Source organism: Rhagoletis pomonella, unplaced genomic scaffold (assembly GCF_013731165.1).
Source record: "Rhagoletis pomonella isolate Grant_MI unplaced genomic scaffold, Rhpom_1.0 Rhpom_scaffold_00016, whole genome shotgun sequence".
In the NCBI taxonomy this organism is placed as follows: domain Eukaryota; kingdom Metazoa; phylum Arthropoda; class Insecta; order Diptera; family Tephritidae; genus Rhagoletis; species Rhagoletis pomonella.
In genome coordinates, this window is record NW_023458570.1 from 1,895,540 (window position 1) to 1,914,356 (window position 18,817).

Here is an 18,817-nt window from a genome sequence, read left to right on the forward strand (position 1 = left end):
CGAATGGGGGGTGTATGACTTCTAGGAATACAAATTACCGGGGCTGATGGTATTTTCTCAAACATGCTTCAAAAGCTGGGAAAAAGTTCTAGAATACCTATGTATGTGACCTGTTTGTAGAATGTGTACCCACATCATGTAGGACTGCACCCGTTGTGTTCTTGCCAAAAGCAGCTATCAGCCTAACATGCTTTCTACTGAAAGCTCTGGAGCGATTAATAGATGGACACTTCAAAGGAAATTTAGATGAGAGGCAAAGATTATGTGTAATTCATACGATAGAAATTTTACTGATTTCCTTCTATCAATAAGAAAAACAGACTGGAGGCTTCTGGTAAGAATATAAATTGAAGAAGGTAAGAATATTAATTGCTAGTGTCAAGCCTTCAGCAAGCAAAGGACCAAAGTATCTACTAAAATTCGCTAAAGGACCGGCAATGTTCTCTACCAAACGCGTTAAATCATTGATTCTTAGGTCATAAACATATGTTGCAACGCTATGGACGTTACCGGCCGTCTTCACATGCTTGAAAATCTCGCTTGCGTTCTGCTTTTTTCTCTCGCAAGCGAAATAGAGTTTTGTTGACTGGGCATTTGACAGCATACTTTTTCATTTGTAAAATGTCGCCAAACAAGAAGGTTCAAGCCTTGCAGGCTCTTAAAAGTTCGAGAAAATTAGAAAGAAAATTAGAAATAGAAATAGCCTATGTTGGTTTATGTATACTATTTTCAAATGAAAAATGGCTGCCTCTAAATTTGTATTTGCCTCCAAATTCTCAACAACAAAAATGACAGTTGAAAGCAAGCGAGGGCTCGCATACGGCTCGGTATTCGAGATAAAGCATACTTCGTACTTTTTGCGGTCTACACGTGCGGTTTCTCGCATGCGTCGTCACGCAAGCGAGATTTTCCAGCACGTGAAGACGGCCGGTTACATTCGTCTATGTGAGAACCCTTTTGGTCAACCAGCATAACCAACATAGCCTAACCTCAAATGGTCAGTTTGAAATACATTTCTTACAATTATTCAAACAAATTTTAATTTGAAACCACATTTATTTCCTTAAAAATAATTTAAAATCGCTACCATGGAAAACCCAAAAAGACTCTGTTTTAAAAAATCATATAATTTTTTCGTTTTTCGATTTTAGAACTACATAGTGCAAGCTATAGAAAACGGGATGCAGAGCGAACTTTATCGCATATGTCGAATGTAGGAGTGGTTTGGAATTATCGAAAAAGATATGCTGCGGGGCCAATCGACACTTCGTATGACATCGCAATGTTAAATTCGTCAGTTGCTAGCATACCAAAGAGAATTAACGCGTACAATTCATGGTTCAAAATTCTCTAGTACTGAACCAGTTCAACAGTAGTTCGTTTCCTTACAGGGGAATGAGTTACTCACTCACTCATTGACTTCAAGTTCCACCGACGATTACCTCATTTATTTTCTTTCACCTCACTTTCTAGAGCACGCTCAACACTGTAAGTTCCTACGCCGTCACGCTTCGTCTGATGGTGACTGCCACGCAACTCTCAATAAAAATTTGCGATTTGTCAAGTTCTGTCTGGTTGGTTTTAATTCAATATGTGGCAAAAAGGAAATGAAAAAGTGCAATAAAACCGCACAATAAAAGAACGAAAAATATATAAAATTCATGACTTGGCACCTTACATCGACTGCCGCAGACTGATTTTCGTTATAAATGGGAAAAATATTATCCTTATGCCTGCTTTGACAGGCGTTCCAAATGCATTGGTGAGTTGCAATTAAAAGTTTTTGCTGAAACCAATGATTGAGTGTCAGGCAAATAGGCAACGGATTGAATATTTTTTCCAGTTGTGAGTGGCGAGAAGTGGAAATTCTTTGAATGGAATAGAATGGTTTCGAAATTTATCCCATTCGGTTTGGCAATCGCTCGAAGAAATACGCCTTTAATACTTTATTACATGACGTGACATGTACCAAAAAAAATCTTCTGTTTGAATGGAAAAGGCTATATTGGTAAAACTGTACTTAAAAGCAATTGTTTGGTGGTCAAAGAGGTCCAAGAAAAAACAGTTTCCTCTATTTATGTTTATTAATTCTTAAAGGACTTTAACAGAACTACTCTTCTTCTTCTTTATTGGCCAATTGGAAATGCCAGGTGAGTACAGAATATCGATACTTTTCATGAGTACTGAGTAGTCGATACTTTTTGACAAGTACTAAGTAAATATCGTGAATGCCGAAAAGTATCGACGAGTTAAGAACTGTTTTAAGTATTTTTCTTTTTTTAATTACCCAAAAATTATTGTGACGAACGTTCGAATTTTAACTTCAATATCTAATATGAATGTTCCCTGTGGGGAAAATCTCTAGTTTTGATTTTGTGCATTTCTAGTACATTTAGAACCACTACTAGTTCGCGATAAATCTCATTTGCATGCAAACAACTGGCGAATTTAACACAGCGATGTCATAGGAATTGGAAATTGTCCCCCGCTGCATTACCTTTTTTATTACAATGCTTTTATCAACTTGCAATGTTGTGGCTCCAGAAACTTTCTATGTTGTGTGTCCGACACCATAAAACCTTTGCTTTGAAAAGTTCCTATAAAAAAGCATAGTGCATAGGGCGACATCTGTAGTGAATAGGGCGAGGTATATGACATCTAGATGTCGCCCTATGTACTACGTTCGCTACAGCGGAAATAGACGACACGCCATTTCTTTAAATAAAGTTAATTGGTGCTCGTTTGTATGTACATACATATGTAAATGCATGTGTGTGCACCTTTCTATTAATATCTATCGCAAAATTTTATACAGACAAGACAAAAAAGTAGAAAACAAATAATATAAAAAAAACTTTTTAATATACAACGCTTTTATAAATGGACTAAAAAGTAGAAAATAATATTTCTCAGTCCCATAGAATTTGTTTTGATAACTTTTGATTTTGAAATTTTAGCAGAAGTCGTTATAACCAATTTATGAGATTGAAAATGAAAAGCGTGGGGCGCATGCATTACAAAGCATTATATTTAATTGACAATCGGCAAACTACATAACATAGACCTAAAATTTCTTCAGCGAAAGTACAAATTTGAGATCGATTTTAAGCGGTCGTTATTCATATATCCACATACATATGAACATATTTTACCCTTCATATCAATTTAGGTGGCTATTATATGCGCCCCACGCTTTTCATTTTCAATCTCATGAATTGGTTATAACGACTTTTGCTAAAATTTCAAAATCAAAAGTTATCAAAACAAATTCTATGGGACTGAGAAATATTATTTTCTACTTTTTAGTCCATTTATAAAAGCGTTGTATATTAAAAAGTTTTTTTTTTTTAATATTATTTATTATAGTTCAGAACCAGTCCTAAATTCGACACATGCGATCTAGTTCGCACATTTGTTTGAATGAATGTATATTAAATTGTGCATTTGAAAACACGTTTACATACCTTTGGCTGTAGCTGAATTTGCAGAGGTGCTGACGGTTATTGGTTATATTTCAGAAGGTCCCAAAATGTTAAGATGTTAACACAAATTTTAGTTTTGTATTACCAAACTATGAAAAAGCATCTGCGACGTGCAGACTGAAAGCGTATTTGAACGAAAAACCCCCCAAGCAAAAATCTATTTAAAGTAAACAAGCCCCCGCTGCATCCCTTCTTCAGTAGTTTCGAACTAGTTCAAAATTCGCCAAATGAGATCTAGTTCGTTCTGCATCCCTTTTTCTATAGTTTTGAAGCAGTTCTAAATTCGTCATTTTAGATATAGATTTCTAAAATTGTTTTTTAAAAGTACCACATATCGCTGCTTTTGAACAGGTGGCGATCTAGTTACTATCGGACTGGTTCGATTTTGGCGATAAAGATGTAGTACGCAACTACAAAGTTGGTTCACCAGTTCGGAGTTTCCCTACAGGGTTATGAAAGCTCATTTACTTCAATACTGTCATAACTAAAAAAACCGAAACCCCGAGAAAAAACGCCTTTAAAGTTTTAAATTCACATATCGTCACCCTCATGCCAGAAGCATGAATGTGCAAATTTATCAGTTTTGAGAATAAATACCATGTGTACACGGAAAGCACATATCGACCCCTTTGCGCAAAATTATCGTATGTTACAAAACCAAATTTTACAGAAACGTTTTTTTGTAGTTATCTCTGCTTTGGCTAAAGCATCGTTCACTCAAAATCGGCACGCATGAAATGGGTTATATCTTTTTAATAGGTTTTCAGAAAATAATATTTAATATGTTAGAATAAAGAGAAAACATTCCGTTATAGATGCACAGGCGCAATAAAATCGTAAAAAAATTCGCCGGGTGTTTGCTAGGATGAAATACTAGATGTATTTTTAAGATTTGCCTTTGAATTCGACGTGGTGTATATCTGAGAGAAACTGAGTGTTCGAAAAATGGCAAATAGGGCATTTTGCACGCAAGTTCGATGGAATCTAATTTATGCAACATCTTCCTCTCTATTATTTATGTCATTGATTGTATTTTTATTATTTATTGTTATTGATGGGAAATAAAAAGCTAAGAAAATATATACGAAAAATAATTCACTTTAAAATGAGTCAAAATGATAATACCCAACAAGCAAAACAAACTCAAAGAGAGCTTTTTTAAGCTTGCAATTTCTTACATTCAATTCATACAAGTTAAACATTCTAAAAATAGAATTATTAACCAAAACTACATGATCAAGTTTAAATAGCTCTGGAATAGCTGCGCTTGATTATAGCTGGCTTCACAAATGAAAAAGTGGAAAAAAGCAACAGGAATTTACAGCTGGACTGAAAAAAGTCTGATGAGGAAATGTGGTGATTTCCGAAATAGCAATCACTTCTACCATTTTTTCAAAATTATTGCTGCTTTTCCACAATCGTTTTTCATTAACAACGGCCTCAAGCTCAATAAAAATTATAAGGCCATAAAATGACAAAAACAAATTCTTTGGCTACATAAAAAATATATATCTTCTTTATATATGTATATAAAAATGAACAGCTGCACGTGTGTTATCGCATCACTCAAGAACGGCTCAACGGGTTCGCTTCGTTTTTATTTCGTTTGGTGTCTTTCTGTCTGTAGAAGGTATGTAAAGAGAAAATTGGAAAAATTGTGTTGCCAGATATCAGCAATATCAGAAAAAAAATGCTATTTCAATGAGAACGCCTTAAAAAAAATAACTGGGAAAAAAATATGGATAGGGTTGCCACCATTCGAAAAAGAAGTTTATATATAAAAATGGATTGCTTTCATGTGTTATCGCATCACTCAAGAACGGCTCAACAGATTTGCTTCGTTTTTATTTCATTTTGTGTCTTTCTGTCTTTAGCAGGTTTGTAAGGAGAAAATTGGAAAAATGATTTTGCCAGATATCTCCAATAACAAAAAAAAAATCATTATAAATGAGCCGCAATAATGCTATTTCACTGAGAATGTATAAAAAAAAATTAATTCAGAAAAAATTTCGGTAGGGTTGCCGCCATTCCAATAAAATCTCATGTCACGGTGTTTGTAGTCAACTCCTCCGAAACGGCTTGACCGAATTGTATGACATTTTTTGTGTATATGTATTTGGAAATATATGAAATCAATCGCATACTCATTGAAAAAATGGATGTTATTGGAAAATCGAATTTTTCATGCCGCATATCTCTGGAAGAGTTCATGGTAGGGTACTAGAACTTGGTATGGAGATATATAAAATCAATTTAGAAAATGGGCGCGAGGAACAGGTCGTAAAGTGTATTTCATAGCGCTAAGTAAAGAAGGCGTGGCACCTCCTATAAGATCAAAAGTTTTCATACTGCATATCTCTGGAAGTGTTATTGGTAGAGTACTGGAGCTTGGTAGGGATGTATATGAAATCAATCGCATACTTTTGGAGAAAAATTGGAGCTATTGGAAAAGGGGGCGTGGCACCTCCCATACGAAATTAATCGCATACTCATGAAAAAATTGATGTTATTGGAAAAGGGGCGTGGCACCTCTCATACAAATCGAGTTTTCCATACTGCATATTTCTGGATGTGTTCATTGCAGTCAAGTACTCTACTCTACTGAAATAAACCGAATTTTTGATACTGCACATCTCTGGAAGTGTTCATGGTTGAGTACTCGAACATATAGTAGTATAGAGTATAGTCCCTGCAAAAAATGGGACTAATCCGGGATGACTCCGGGAGCAATCGCAAAGGAGCATGCGACTAATACCACTTTTGATCTCTTTATATGGAATGAACTGATCGCTTTTGTTCGAGCATGTCCTATGAAGAGATTAATTGTTCACCTTTATACCCGAAAGGGTATAAAAAGCGACTAGTCACTTTTAAAAAATAAAAATAAAAATTTGCGCCAGCTGAGATTCGAACCGGGTTGCTCAGTTTTGTTAGGCGAATACTCTCTCTGTGTGCCAACGCCGCACATGGAATTTCATTGACTAAGTGCGTACATATCATTAAATCGTTAATAGTACCCGTTAGAGATGAGTTGGGGACTAATTGATCTCCAATTATACCCATAAGGGATGAGTCGAGACTAATTGATCTCCATTAGTACCCGTATGAGACTAGTTGCGACTTATTAATGCCCAATTGTACCCGATTGAGAGTAATCTCGGAATACTCTCTTTAGAGATTAGTCGCACAATTTTTTGCAGGGGTAGTATAGAGTATAGTATATACGAAATCAATCGCATACTCTAAGAGAAAATTAGGGTTATTTAAGAAGGGGGCGTGGCGTCTTCCAACAGGTACTGAAATTATTACCTATCTTTGGATGTATATATATATCGTCGATGTTTTTGCAAAACCGCCCATCGACCAGTTGCAAAACCACCTAAATCGTCGTTGTGGCAATAATAAGATTTGGTAACCCTGAACTCCAGGCATCGAGATTTATGCATAAAAATCGTTAAATCGTTATTAAAACAACAGATTTGTAGTATAATAGCTAGAGAAAAAACCATTTTTTCGCTCTCCCGTAAAATTTGAATGCCGTAAGATAGGCGGTTTTGCAATTGGGCGATGGGCGGTTTTGCAAAAACATCGACGATATAATAATTCTGTTCGTGTGTTTGTGAGTGAATCGATTTTAACGAAATTTTTTTGTGTAAGTAAGGTCTCTTCGTAGCTGTTCAGATTCCCAGTTTGACCTGCCAGGTGGCGCTGGAGTCGTGTTATTGTTAAAAATCTTAGTTATGATCCGATCTGGCTTATATTCGAGATACTTATGTATCATTAACGGTAAGGGCAAGACTATTGCAAAAAACAGCCACCGGGTGACGCTGGGGTCGAGTAGTTACTAAAAATCGTCAAGTGAGAAAAAGTTCCGTGAATGCCAGGTTACACTGTGCAACAGCATTTTTGGTGGCGCAATAATTCTGTCAAATTTCTTTGCTATGGCCATTTTAAATTTGCAATATTTCGCCTAAGTGTCTTTAAAATAAATGAAAGAAAGAGTAAAAATACATATCGAAGAGAAATATGTTCGGGACATATACTAAAATTTTACGAGGAACATTTTAGAACATTTTAACCCGTTATTCCCTCACAAAATGGTCGTTTTGGCCCTTTTTTAGAAAGGGTTAAAATCTTCTAGAAAATTATTTGCCATAAAATTTCACTAGGGGTCCTCCCAGACAAAATCTTTGTACAAAGAATCTGTAAGTCCACAGAAAATCAAAAATCATATATCCCCTTGAAATATGCAAAAAAAATTATGCTTTATTTTATACAGGTATAGTATACATATGTATGTAACTCTAGCTTGAATTGTTTAAACATTTAACCTAAGTGTAAATAATCTTTGGATAGAACATAATTTTATTGAAAAAGTAAAATGGAAGCGTTTTAGTCAGATATTAACAGCTTTTGCTACTGCTGTGGTAAATATGTACCAAAAAGTACATGTCCTTCACTACTTATGTACATCATCATCTGGCGCATTTCAGCAAGCAGGTATCCGCTGAGTGCGAGCTAGGGCTGGGATACTATCGATAGTAATATCGATAGTTGCAAACTGCCGCCACTATCGAGAGTTTTTGAAAACTATCGATGTCGGTTTTAGCGAAACTTCCCAATGCCTCGCCTCTTCTTTACATCTCTACACCCCTACAAGAACAGTGATAGTCATTTGATTGATCATGTGATAATCACTGGTGATGGAGATCTCAATCAAGTACTTCTATCAACATTTTAAGAGCAATATGCAAAACGTGATGTAAACATTTGTGTACATGTGATCTTCCGTCTTCCTCCAACTTATGGCCTTATTTAGTGGTCTCTTTTTAACCAACGCAAAATTTGCAAATGTGTTAGTAAGATAAATGAAAATGTGCTAGTTTCCATCACACAATTCTTGTAGGCACATTACATCAATTTTTTTTATGCAAAAAAAATTACAACAGTCGGCAAAAAAAAAAAAAAATAAGTCATTGGAATGTTTAGCAAGTATAAGCTTACACTGAATTATAGTAAAATTTAGTAAGCTATAAGCTGCTAACACATTTTTATAAAAAATTACTAGACTCTAAGCAAACAAAAAAATAGTCAAAACTGCTAAAAATGTGGTGGTGCTATTATTTTGACCAGTACTATATTCGCTTTCTTATAATATGGTAAAATGTTAATAATTTTCCTTGTCCGGATTTTGATATGCGCCTCCGTATTTGATCTCAGTTGAACTTTTATAAGTATGAGTTGTCAATTTAAACGAATATCTTTTGTGTTTTGTTTATTTTGCAGTATTAGAAATGTATTATTATAGCCAATTTCACTTCTTTGCACTTAAAAACAAACAAACAAAATTCGAATTTAATTTTTCCATATAAAAAATAAATTCAGATTTTGCTTGTCGCTATTCAAGTGGATGAAAGTGTATGTATATATAATTCAGACGCATAAATTAATAAGTTTATTTTATTATTATAAGAAGTTCTTTTTGATGCACTCAAATTTAATTTTATAAATTTATTCATAATTTAATTTTCAAGCAATTGAGCGTTTCTATTCAATACCTTTCACGATGATAGTACTATCGATATTATCGATGTTTTCAACCTGACCATATCCCTACTTGTATTCTTATAAATTGTGCTGATTCATAACCCCGTTACATAAAAGCGGCAGCAGATCTTCAGTGGAGAACTACCGGGGAATAGGTAAGCTTTCTGCAATTCCTAAATTATTTGAACCAATTATAACAAATCAGTTGACGCATTCTACCTCTTCTAGCATTTCATATAGTCAACATGGGTTTTGCAAGGGCAAATCAACTTCTACAAATTTACTTGAATTAACATCCTATATCTCAAAAGCATTTAGTGAAAGCAAAACTGTTGATGTTATATATACTGATTTCAGTAAAGCATTTGACAAAGTGTGCCACTCGTTGCTCATCTATAAACTTGATCTTCTTGGTCTTCCACCTAATTTTCTACGTTGGATTTCTTCATACCTCTATGATAGATCACAAAGGGTAATGTTTAAAAATACTATCTCTGACGTCATTGATGTTACTTCAGGAGTCCCTCAAGGTAGCCACCTAGGCCAGATTCTGTTCTTGCTTTTTATAAACGACTTTCTACAGATATACAATTTTCCAAAATTTTAATGTATGCAGATGATGTAAAGCTTTATAAATCGTACGTTTCTATTAAAGAAAGGTCTTTGCTACAATCAGACTTAAATGGCATGGCTTACTGGTGTCAAGTAAATCGTATGCCTCTAAATCTTAAGAAATGTAAAGTAATGTGCTTCTCGCGAAGAGCTGTTCATCCCGCTTCTTATACTATAGGTAACCATAACCCGGAACAGGTATACAATTTTGTGGACCTTGGTATCACAATGGATCCTAAGCTTAATTTTAATCTTCATATAAATGTGACAGCCAACAAGGCTAAAGGTGTACTTGCATTTGTGAAACGATGGTCAAAAGAATTTTTGTGACCCTTATATCACTAAAACCCTGTTTACAACATTAGTTAGGCCAATTCTGGAATACGGTTCGGTGGTTTGGAATTCAAGGTATCAAATTTACTCAGACAAGATAGAATCAATTCAAAAACAATTCCTACTTTTTGCTTTAAGAAATTTCCGTTGGGATTCTTAATATAACCTCCCAGCTTATACGAGCCGATTAAAACTTATTAATCTTCCTACACTTTCCAGCCGCAGGCAAATGCTTGGTACAATTTTTATAGTTAAATTACTAAGAGGCTCAATTTATTTATATTTAATTATTTATTTGTTTTGTTATTTTTATGGCCTTATAACAATTATATTCAACAATTTTTATGAGCTCGAGGCCGTATTAAATGCAAACTTATTGTGGAAAAGCAAAAATAATTTGATGAGGAAATGTGGTGATTCCCGAAATAGCTATCACTTCTACCATTTTTTCAAATTATTGTTGCTTTTCCACAATAAGTTTGCATTTAATACGGCCTCGAGCTCATACAAATTTTTGAATATAATTGTTATAAGGCCATAAAAATAACAAAACAAATAACTTAAGGACGAGCACACCTAAAAAGTTAAACATTCGAATAATAGAAATATTAACAAAAACCAACAAAGCCAACAACCACAAGATCAAGTGAATTGCAGCGGAATAGCTGCGCTTGATTGTAGTTGGCTTAGCAAAGTGAAATAGTGTAAAATAAGCAACAAGAATTAACAAGACAAACTTAGCACAGTGCGTAGGCAACTGCCTGAGTCAGTGGTGATCGTCGGTTCGATAAGTTTGCATTTAATACGGCCTCGAGCTCATACAAATTGTTGAATTTAATTATTTATAATTAATGTTCCCTCCCGGGTATCAAGACACTTTTGTCCCCTATTTCTGAAAGCTTGTAAAACTAATTTTGAATTGCACGACCCACTCCGTTGCCTATGCCAGGATTTTAACCCTCATTCCAGCACGTTTGATATATCAGATCCGCTTTTCAGCATTAAGAAATCGATACTGTCCTCTCAATAAATGAATCATTAAAATAAAGACATAAAATCGGCTGATGAATTTAGTTCTGTAGCTGAACAGTTTTAGATCTCGACACTTAACAAACTCCTGCCTATCGTGAATCGGCGCAAAAATTGAAAATAAATACTGGTTCCGTACGTCATGCGGACTGCGCCCCTCGTGCGGATGGGCGGGAATGGAGGGTAAAAACCGTTGGGACTATTATTATTATTATCGTTTCGAAAACTATCCAGTGGCGGTACTATCGATAGTACCCCTGCTCTACGATGAGCACGGCGAGCGCTACCATCAAGTGGCTCTTCCATTCGATATGAAGTAGTAAATACTTGTAACACAAAAATATTTTAACTTATTCTAATTAAAAAAACAATACATATATAGTGGAAAAAAGCACCGGATGCAATTATTGCAGAAATTTGTTGGTGGAGTAAGCACGTGTTTGAGGATCGTGATCATGAAGAATTTCAAGATGACGCAGTAGAGCTAGCATTGGAATCACATATGGACATCATGTGTGACTCAGATTCTGATCACAACGATGACTCCATGCTGATTTTGCACTTCCCGAACCATCACGCCTAAAAAGAGCAACAGTTATATATATAAACGAAATATAAAATAAAGCATAAAAAGTTGGTGCATATTTTTATTTTCTGTGGACTTACAGAAAGATTTGTCTGGGAGGACCCCTAGTGAAATTTTATGGCAAATAATTTTCTAGATGATTTTAACCCTCTAGCGACCTTGCCACTTTATTCGTTAGCATTTGCATTTTATTTTAATTTTAAGTGATTTATAAACATTCGCTGTCATTACTTATCAAAAGTTTATCTGAAAAAACATTAAATGAACGTAATATTAAAAACGCTTATTATAGCAAACTTACTTTAGATTATTTTTAAAAACATTTATAAATGCTTGTTGGGTTGGAAGAAAGCACGACATTTATGAAGAAGGAAGACCTCTGTTAGAGTCATGATTCAATAATCATGAATCATGTGTCAGAGTATTTCGATTTTGTGTGACAAGGATACATAGTATGCAAGTTTTTCTATAATAGCCAAATTTGTTAGAAATAGTAAAATAAAATTAAACTTTTCGCAGGCGGACTAAGTAAGTATCTGCCATAGTGAAATAATATAAAGTGTACCAGGTAACTGACGTCGTCATATTTGAAATTAGATTTTTATTTTGTTATTATTTTTCCTTTCATTTCAGGAATTTGCTTCTCTCAAATCTGGCGTTAGCCCTTGGTTTTTTTTTGCATACCTGTGTCTAATTTCGGCTTAGATCCTCATCCTTCTGTACTGAAAACATCAGTACTGCAACGCTGTGTGTGCTTTTGCACAACCGGCAAGATTTTCTTGATATTCTTTCGTTAATTTTTTATTCAAATCAAAAAAATGCATAAGTTCTCACTCAAAAGGGTTAAGCCAATTCAAAGAAAAATTTGTGATAGTAAATAGTACTGAAATAGAATATCATTGCTATCTGGCACACCCTAATAAACATTGGGCTTGGTTAACAATTCGAAAACTATTGGAAAACCAATCTGTTTTTTGAGTCTCATTCGATAACGAATGTGCAATAGGTTAGTATTCGATTCGAGAACTAGGCCATTTTCCAGAAAAACGGAACCTTCGTTATCCAATGTATTTTCCCTTCGTTATGAATTCGAAATCCTGCCCATTATCGAATTGAAATTTTAATAAGAGAGATTGATTGTCTTATATTTCATTTCGAAAATGAGCTGGATTTCACTTCCTCTCTTGTTACTATGGTTTTAATTTTTTTCGAATGTATTTCCAATACACTATGAACCTTGGAAAACTAAGGTTGGTTATGAGTTCCTCCTCAGTTCGATATGCATATTTAATATCGAGGTCATTTTCGAACGTTCGCAAAAAGGTTTATAGGGACTTTATATTATTTCACTATGGTATCTGCTACCACCACTCCTTAAGGTAAACAATACGTTTTTTTTATTGACGTTTCTATTAACTCCGAAAGTCGTACATTAACAAGTTACCCTCGCAAGTTATCATTAGTTTTAAGTATATAACTTCCAAATCAGGAACCGTGCGTTCTCTGCAACGATCTTAATAAACTCAACGCAAAGAGCGAGCAAGTCAAGTTTACGATTTTAATTTTAGATTTGAGTCAATTTCTTGCTACAACTATTAACTTGGACTGATTGCGTTCTGCATGCTAAGAACCCGGGTACATACTACAAAGCGGAAGAGCTTTTCACACAAGTCATTCGTGCACAGCCGTACAAACACGGATGTTGGTACAACAAGCAAAAGTAGCAGATACACTAGTGTAGAAAGTACTTTCATTGCAGCGTTATCAATTCTCTCTGGCGGGTGGAGGGCCAGTTTAAACACACGCACGCAATCTTAAGACCAACTTGGTAGTATAAATATGAAGAAGACATGCTGAAAATTTGTAGTAACGAGCGGCATTTCGTATAAATCACCGGAAATGTATGTTCGTCGAATGACAGACCAAACCAGCGAAAAGTTGTACCCGTTGCGCAAATCGTAAACAGCAGCCGACGCGGATAGAAATAGCTGAAAGGGTGAGGGTTTACAGTTGGATAAGTGCGAGCAAGTACCGTCCATTATATTGGCTGCTATTTAAACGCACATACATATGTATTTATGCACGCGGTATATCACACGCACGTAACAGCGTCTTCGTAGAGGCGAATGTCGATGCTGAAAACAAGCGTCCGGAGTGTGAAACATGCATTGGGGCCTGGTCATGCCGACTGGGCTAGATGTGGCAACTCATGCCATTGAAGAATTAGTTGCACTTCGCTTTGACCTGATTCGGGGAATGTTAACTGTCTTAGCGTGTGGGTGTCAACGCGTATGTCGTGAAAGAACCCTGCAAAAAATGGGACTAATCCGGAATGACTCCGGGAGCAATCGCAAAGGAGCATGCGACTAATACCACTTTTGATCTCTTTATATGGAATGAACTGTTCGCATGTCCTATGAAGAGACTAATTGTTCCCCTTTATACCCGAACGGGTATAAAAAGCGACTAGTCACTTTAAAAAATAAAAATTTGCACCAGCTGAGATTCGAACCGGGGTACTCAGTTTTTTTAGGCGAATACTCGCTCTGTGTGCCAACGCCGCACATTAAATTTCATTAACTAAGTGCGTACATATCATATAATCGTTAATAGTACCCGTTAGAGATGAGTTGGGGACTAATTGATCTCCAATTATACCCACAAGGGATGAGTCGAGACTAATTGACCTCCATTAGTACCCGTATGAGACTAGTTGCGACTAATTAATGCCCAATTGTACCCGATTGAGAGTAATCTTGGAATACTCTCTTTAGAGATTAGTCGCACAATTTTTTGCAGAGGAGTTTATGTGTGTGTGTGTGTGTGTGTGTACGCATGAAGAAGTTCCATACAGGCGTTATAGCCAGCCGCCTAAAGCATGTATGTCCCAGAAGGAGGTAAATAACAACAGCAAACAAGCCAACTTAATAATGATGTGCAAAATATGCACGAGGAGGAAATGCCGAAATGCTTTACTGAAATTTTATTTAAGCATTCTGAGGCATTAAGTACAACGCCATCTTTAGCCGCCTTGCGTCCTCTCCACATTGCTCGTTACACGTCACTCGCATATTCATACTCGCACTTACCTCACTTTTCGCCAAACTAAACAACACTTGTGCTGTCTTTCACTGTTACATTTGCTGCATTTACGTGTGTGCGCTTTAGCAATTGCTTGCACTGCGAAAGTGCTTGTAAGCATAAATCTTAAGATTGCAGCTGCGCTTAGTGATGCCGAAACGTAGGAATTTTTCCCTTCTGTTGGAGTTTTTAACTAAAAATTGGCTTAAGGGGAAAAAGGTATTTTGTTTTGTATGTAGAAAAGAAGTGGTAATTTTGAAATTGACCATTTTATGCTCCTCAGCTGAAAATGAAATTCTGCTTTTACAAAAAATTCTTTGATGGACTAATTTGCTAAATATTTGGACTTGCATACATGAATGAGTCGGCCGCTGTGGTGTAGTGGTAAGCACATAGGTTCAAGCCCTGGTCAAAGCAACATCGCAGAAAAATATAGAGAAAAGTTTTTTTCTTAACAGCGGTCGTCCCTCGGCAGGCAATGGCAAACCTCCGAGTGTATTTCTGCCATGAAAAACAGCTTCTCATACAAAATTCAATCGCCGATTCGGCGTAAAACTGTAGGTCCCTCCGCTTTGTGTGACAATATCATGGCGCACGCCACGAGTCGGAGGAGAAGCTCGGCCAAACACTAACATATGTGTAAGCGCCAATCTATTATTATTATTATTATACATGAATGTACATATACATATTTTAGAGTGTGTGAAAAATTAAGGATTTTCTTTTTCGAAAGTGGGAAAAAACTTCAAAATGAATACCTTTTCGTGGTATATTTTTTGTCTACTTTGTGGCATCACTGGCTGCACTGGGTCGTTGAGACGTTTGACTGTGCTTGTTGGTAAATCATGTGCAGCCATGTGGTTTTTTTTATTGCAAGCGCTTATTACACCGTGCGACAGCCAAATTTTCATACAAAGAAATCAATCGCGAATCTAGTGGCCAAAAATAGTAAAGCTGCCTTTTTAATTTTGCTCACTGACGTCAGGATTTTTTAAAAGTACTAACAATAACAATTACAATACCCTTAAAAATTTGCAATATTCATTTAAAAAAGATATTTCATGGACTAATGTACACACGACCACATCCTCGAATTTCGTCCTTCTAACTGTATTAGCTAAAAAAAAATATATTGATTAAAAGGGTATTTTCATCACCTACTCTTCCTTGTGAATAAACAACTTTTTTTTTAACTCTATAGACTTTTCTCTTTCAATTGGTACCCGTGTAGGTATTCTCGGTTGCACAGATTTTTTTTTTTTAATTTTTAAATTTATCATATCTTTGAAGTTTCAGTGCTTTTAAGAAATCTTGACGTCAGAAATAAGAACTAAAAACGTATTTGGCCCATAGTCTCGTTAGTATATTGATTGATTCATGTGTTTTAAAATTTTTTGGTTTTTGTCGCACAGTGTTATTTGTACCATGGTAATTGTAATTGTGCACTAGTAGGTTTTCAGACGCCCCAAAGGTTTAGTGCTAATGTTGCTAACGATTTTAGTTTTGGGCAATCACTGCAGCCGGCTTTAATTGCGAAGGTTCTTGCCGTAGCAGGATGAATATATGTACTATAAGTACGGTGACCAGATTTCTGTGGACAAAAATCGGGACATTTGTAATGCATCGAATCCGAACATAAAATTTTGTTTTTAGAATAAAAAGACAACATCTTTTAATACAGTTTTATTTAAAACAAAACAAAGTGAAAAAAAACTTGAAAAATTATCACAAAAATGTATACACAAAATATATACGGTGGCGGGAATATCAATAGCAAAGACACACTTTGGCAAGTTTTGGCTGCTTTTCTTTGTTTACAATTTTTTTATTATTTTTTAAGAAAATCTAGCTTACTATCTAAAAAGCAATGTAAATCAAAATTTCAAAACTTTAATTTTTAGCAAATGCTAAAAAAAATTTTAAAACATTTTAAACAGATTTTATAGAATTGTTTTGAGTATGCCCATTTAATTCAAAGTGCAAGTTTGAAGTAGCTTGGACTTACCGTTGATTTTTGGCAACTTTTTTGTTCGCGCGTTTTCTTCCATACAAAGTATGTTCGACAATTTTTTTGTATGGAGAAGATGAGCACTACCTTCCACAAAAAAAAAAATTACAAAACTGCATACCCAGAGTGTTTCTAAGAAATCCAATTAAAAAGCTCAAAATTTTGATTAAACTTTGTCGAACTTAGCTAATTTTTGTACAACGTATGAATTTTTGACTTGCATAGTCTTTGTTTAATAACGAGCTATAATTTCATAAAAATAACAAACATTAAATAATCCAAAGGGTAATAGCCAAAGAATATGAAACTGTCTCTTCCCTATTTATATCTGTGCCAATGTATCTACAGCTTATATTTTGCATATCCATGAAATTTTTGAGGGAATTTGTATTTCACTAAACTCAAGTTAGAATCGTTTCATGAAAAAAAAACAAAACTTAACAAAAAATCATCATAAAAACCCTTAAAAAAAACTCAGCCAAGAGTGATAGACTGCCATATAGGAAGAGTACCATTTTGACAGAATAAAACATAACAAAAGATCATAGAAAGGAAAGATGCAGGCTATGTTTATGGCCCCTTTATATTCCGTTTTCTTTGTGATAACGAGTGTGCTGCCACGTTTGTAAGAAAAATTGTTTTTGCGTCAGAGTACAGTGAGACTCCCTTTAAATTAATAAAGAAAACACTGAAAATCGGGACATAATCGGCACAAATATGAAAAATCAGGACAGCGGGACAATTTTCTCAAAATCGGTACTGTCCTGCCAAAATCGGTACGAATGGTCACCGTATGGTAGTTGTATGTTCGGACGTTCTGAGGCAATCTACACTTCTTTCCTGAAAAATTTTTCAAATTAGTTTTCTTTTTGTTGATACGGCATACAATTAGTTTGAGTTCAAAGCTTTTATCTTAAATATTAGTACACAAACAAGATTTTCGTGGTACAATTATGAGGTACCAAATTCGTTTTGATTTTCATAAATCTTATATAAAAGAAAAGAGGAATTTATGTAGATTTGCCGATAGGCTCGCATAGTGCGTGAGGGTGTTTCCCACAGGCCCGGATTTCCAAACGGCGCGCCCCCCCTAACTTTCAAATTTTCCTTATATATATATAAAATAGTACCCTGAAATGCCAGCTTAATAGGGTAGATTTTTTTCTATAGAAAAACCATACTCCACATACTAAGTATTTTTCTAAAGCATCAGAAATAAGCAAAATAACTTTAAAAAGCTTTTTTTTAAGTTTACAATTGTGCACATTAAGCTTACAAAATGTTGATTTTTTGTTTATAAAACGCTTGAAAGTAAGCGTAATATAATCGAAATGGAACCTTGGTTATAAGCGTAGAAATATAAACTTATAATAAATGTAAAAAAAAAGTTGTTTATAAGCGTATGAATATAAAATTATAAAAAATTTTCAAAAGAAAGCGTTTTATAAATGCTTTTAGAACCATTTATTTAAACGATATTTCAGTAATAACTAATACATAGATCGTTTAACATCCACCCGCCCTTACTATATAACCCTTTTTATAACTTAGTATGTAGCAACATCCAAATATTCTCTAAAGGTAAGCGTACACAGTAGAGAAATCTCTCGACAGTTTTATTGAAATAAAAATCTCCTCTCTCAATTAAGTTTACACGGTAGAGCAACTCTAGGAGTTATTCGCTCTAGCTAGAGACAAAATAGAGAAATCTCCACTTTTCTCTATCACGAACTCTACAAGCTGTGTACACGGTAGACAATAGTTTCCTCTCGCCTAGAGTGCATTGTTGTCAACGATTGTTGTATGTATGTATATCAGAGCCACGATGTAGAAAATAAAGGTAGCGCCGTCCGCGGGGTGACAGGTAATAAGATCAACGGAAATAAGGTCAATTGACTTTATTTCCCACCCTGGTGCGAAATAAAGTCAATTGACATTATTACCTTTTTAAAAACGAAATAAAATCAATTGACGTTATTTCTCTTTCAAACATTAAATTTGCTTAGCTTCGCGGCGGCTCGCGTCAGCGCGCCACACCGCGCGCGTCGCGCTCGCGCTCGCGTCCCGCGTACCCAGCGCGACCGGCGCGCACACCACGTCACGCTACGCCGCGGCCCCCCCGGCCCCCCCTTCCCCGTC